The sequence below is a fragment of the Orycteropus afer genome, unplaced genomic scaffold (genome assembly GCF_000298275.1).
Source record: "Orycteropus afer afer isolate SDZICR_OR568_19922 unplaced genomic scaffold, OryAfe1.0 scaffold00004, whole genome shotgun sequence".
In the NCBI taxonomy this organism is placed as follows: domain Eukaryota; kingdom Metazoa; phylum Chordata; class Mammalia; order Tubulidentata; family Orycteropodidae; genus Orycteropus; species Orycteropus afer.
In genome coordinates, this window is record NW_006921591.1 from 15,316,270 (window position 1) to 15,321,006 (window position 4,737).

The window sequence follows — 4,737 nt, forward strand, 5'->3', positions numbered from 1 at the left end:
GTGAACTGCTGTATGGAAAGTGAATTTGCTCTGTAAATCTTCACCCAAATCACAATAAATAAAATAAATAAAAAAATAAAATAAAATACTTGTCTTAAATTAAGACAGACATTAACAAAAGCCGTTTTAAAATGATTAACCACTCACAATAGATACAGTGACTGGAAGTCACTAAATTCATCTAAAAAAGTTTTACCACTTTCAGAGTTCAAAACACTATCAAGGATTATTGTTAATCTGGACAAAATTGCTAATGCCCAAATACCAGTATCTGCCTGCTTGTTTTCAAATATTACATAGGCTCACAAAACCTAATCTGCTTTACTCAATCCCTTCTTTGTTCTTTAATCTGATTATCGTGAAGTCAGGGTACATTATGTTTTTCCAATAAGTAATTTCTCCACACTTGGGTAAAATTCTAACTCTGCAATAATCAGCCCTTAACAAAACACTCAACTGGTTTAAATTTAGAAAGTTTCCATATCTTCACTTAGTTTTATTTAACCATTTAATCAATGTACTAGGATTACAATGCCTTTAGCATTGGATCTGAATAACACCTCAACCTTAAACTAAAATTCATTTTATTGATAACATTGTAGCAAGGAATTCCAACAGTGATATGCAATGAAAGAATCTAACAGACCTTGATTTAACTAATTTCGAAAAAGAAATAAGAACAGAATATTTAACCATTTAAGAACTAGTACTGTGAATTACCCATTATTTTGTTTTACTTTGTAATTTTCACTCTATTTCTTTTTTTTAGAACTGTGCTTCATAGGGTTTTGTTTTGTTTAACTTTTTATTGTGATTTGAGTGAAAGTTCACAGAGTAAATTGGTTTTCCATTCAACGATTCATACACATTTTGATGCTGACACTGATTGCAATCCTCACAATGCAACAGCATTCTTCTCACTTCCTCTATGTGTTTCCCCATTTCCATTAATCCTACTTTCCTATCCCTTCCTGCCTTCTGAGTTTTATCCCTGGGCAAAAGCTGTTCTTTTGACCTCCTGTGGCCAACTATTGTAAGGAGTGCATACACTTCTAGTATTACAGTTCACCTTAAAGGCCTGTTTATTGCTTCTCTGAAAGGCGAGCTACTGGGGTAAGTTAGGGAGCTCTGGTGGCATAGTGCGTAAGGCATTTGACTGCTAACCAGAAGGAAGGCTGGCATTTCAAACCCACCAGCCACTACTCGGAAGGAAGACTAGCCAATCTACTTCCGTAGAGATACCTCCTTGGAAACCCAGAGGGGTCGCTGTGAGTCAGAATCGACACCATGGCAGTGAGTCTGGTTTTTGGTTTTGGGGTAAATTCAGTTCCAGGCTTTAAGGGTTACTAAGGGCCATAGTCTCGAGGATTCCACAACTCCCTATCAGACGAGTAAGCCTAGTCTTTTTTATTATTTTGAATATTGTTTTACATTTTTCTCCTACTCTATCCTGTATCTTCTATTTTGATCCCTTTCAGAGCTGTCAGCAGGGTAGCTGGGTCCCATCTAGTTCTTCTGGTCTCAGGGTTGAAGAGGTGGGTTTTGTTTGGTCCATTAGTCCCTGTGGACTATTTGTTTCCATGCATCTTTGATTTTCTTCACTCTTCTTTGCTTCAGACAGAGAAACTAATACTTACACCTTAGATAACTACTCACTAGCTTTAAAATCCCACTACTCACAGAGTAGAATTGTCTTTGTAAAGTATGTTATGCCAAATGAGTTAGCTGTCCCCTGAGACTATGGTCCTAATCTCCCAAGTTCCATGTGACTTACTACCTGCAGGAGTTTGGTCATGGTTAATCAGTTTTCATAACTTTGCCCGCTGGTTGCTCTAACATATATATGGATATTTTTACAGCACATATAAATTCATATATAGAAATACCCTCTGCCAAACATATATACAGTTGTGGGCATAGTCCCATTCACCTACCCATAACTGTTCAGCTTGTCTGCCTGCCTGTGTATCTACTCATAGATTCTTGTTATCACAGACACTGCATGATTGCATATGTAGTAGTATTTACTTTTGTTGTCTCTAACACTTGTGCACAAATCTGTGCCTTCCTTTTCCTTAGTTATATTGTGCTTTTCCCTTCACCCAAATTAATATATATCTATTTAGTTCGTCATTTCCCCTGCCCTCCCTCTCATCCCATCCCTAGTAACCATCACAGAATGTTTCTTTCTGTATGTAAACCTTTCCTTGGCTTTTTATGATAGTAGATTTCGTGCAGCATTTGTTCTTTTGTGATTGACTTATGTTCTGAGGTATATCGTGGATTCTTTGTTATTCTGTAACTTTACATACTTTTTAAGGAGGCCATACCATTTTTACAGTGGTTGTACAATTTTACAGTCCTATCGGCAGGATGTGAGAGTCCAATCTCTCCACCTCCTCACCAGCATTTGTTGTTTCCTGTCTTATTGAAAAGGAGAACTGGTGGTGCAGTGGGTAAGGCATTTGACTGCTTACCAGAAGATTGGTGGTTCAAACCCACGAGCTGCTCCATGGGAGAAAGTTGAAGTGATCTACCTCTGTAAAGATTTATAGCCTTGGAAACTCAGTGGGGGTTGCTATGAGTCGGAATCTACTCAATGGCACTGGGTTTGGCTTTTTGGTCTTATTGAACTTTTCTATTATTGCTGGGGTGAAATGATATCTCATTTCTTTTAAAGTCTTTATTGTGATTTGAGTGAAAGTTTATAGAGCAAATTTGTTTTCCATTCAAATGTTCATTCATGACAATGAACGCAGTCCCCACAATGTAACAACACTCTTCCTACTTCCTCCCATTTCCATTTTTCCTTCTTTCCTATCCATTCCTGCCTTCTGAACTTTATAGCTGGGTAAATGCTACCCCTTTGACCTTGTATACTTGATCGATCTATGGAGGCTGAGGTTCACATGGTCCACTAGTCCCTTGGACTAATTGTTTCTGTATGTCTCTGATTTTCTTCACTCTTCTTTGCTCCAGATGATGAGAGACCAATAGTTGCACCTTAGATAGCCACTCACAAGCTTTTAAGACCCCAGCTGCTACTCAGCAAAGTGGAATGTAGAACAATGTTCTTTCTACATTAAGTTAGTGATGACTGGTTTTTGCATCTCTTTAATGAATGTTGATGGAATCTGGATTGGGATTGCATTTTATCTATAGATTGGGTAGTACTGACATTTTCACAATGTTCAGTATTCCTATCCATGAGCATGGTATGTTCTTCCATTTATATAGATCTCTTTTAGTTTCTAATAGTAATGTTTTGTAGTTTTTTTTGTATAAGTCTTGTCTCTCTGGTTAGATTTATTCCTGAATTGTTTGATATCTCATTCTTCTGATTTAATTTCTCCAATGGCTAAAGATCATGAGCATTTTTTCATGTGTTTCTTGGCCAGCTGAATGCCTTCTTTGGTGATGTATCTGTTCTTGTCCTTGGCCCATTTTTCAATTGGGTTGATCATCTTTTTGTTGTTGAAGTGTTAATGTTTTCTATAAATTTTAGACATTAGTCCCTTCTCAGAGATGTTGTTGCTAAATATTTTTCCCAGTTGGTAGGTTCTCTTTTAACTCTTTTGGTGAAGTCTTTTAGTCCATATAAGTATTTAATTTTTAGGAGGTCCCAGTCACTTAGTTTATCTTCTGCTCTTTATGTGTTTTTGGTTATGTTTGACCAAAACTAGGGCATAAATAGGGTTCTCAAAGTTGACCTTTCAGAAGCAGATCACTAGGTCTTTATTCTTAGGCAGCTCTGAGTGGACTCAAACTGCCAATCTTTCTGCTAATAGTTGAGTGCTTAAACATCTGTGCCACCCAAAGATTCAACTCAGATATTCTGTTACTTTCATTATCTGAAATCAATCCTTCAAATTAACTTACATGGAACATAGGTTTTTATGTGTATAACCTACATGGAACGTAGGTTTTGTGTAATTTACACACAGAGAGGCACGTCATGCAAAAAGGAAAGGGTAATTATTCTAATAGGAAATGACATTTGTGGGATGATTTAAATATAAGATTCTACTTAAAACATTATACTTGGAAAGCCATGAAAACCACAATTGAGAAGTTTCCTATTCATGTTAATCAGGGTCTTCATTTCTTTCTTTTATTCAATATTAAGTATGTAAATTTTTTAAGTACAATAAATCAAAGTAATTTCCACTCAGTGCCTTCAACTTCTGTTTGACTAACCCCACCTTGTGACCTCACAATTAATCTGGATATTAAAATGAATAGGCACGATTAAGACCATGGTTAGTATTTTGGGTCATAAGTTGCTTTACCAAATGAGAACAGAATTAAAACATACTCTTTAAAAAGCGATTTAAATAAATAAAATAAATTAAAATGCCAGCACCAATTACTGTGTGGACTTGAACCACCAACCTTTTGGTTAGCAGCTGAACTCATTGACCAAGGACTCCTCATTTTAGAAACAGTTTTGCCAAATATGCTATCCCTTACAGATATGCAGCTTCCTTACTCTACTCCAATATATTTTAACTATATATATATTTTATTATTGTGATTTGGCTGAAGATTTACAGAGCAAATTCACTTTCCATATAGAAGTTTACATATACTTTGTCTCATGACATTGACCACAGTTTACCACATGCAACAGCTCCCCTCCCACTTCCTCCCCATAGTTACCGACTCCTGCCCCCTGAGCTGTCTCCCTGTGAATAGGCAGCCCTTCTTTCTCAATGATTGTTCTCTCCAAGGAGTGTA

The 4,737-nt window shown here is 36.6% G+C and overlaps 1 protein-coding gene across 1 annotated transcript in view; it reads right to left on the reverse strand.

The window, feature by feature from the left end:
- Positions 1 to 4,737, reverse strand: part of CUNH2orf76 (chromosome unknown C2orf76 homolog) — a 120,945-nt gene that overhangs the window by 55,530 nt on the left and 60,678 nt on the right. The gene's annotated exons all lie outside the window — the stretch shown is intronic.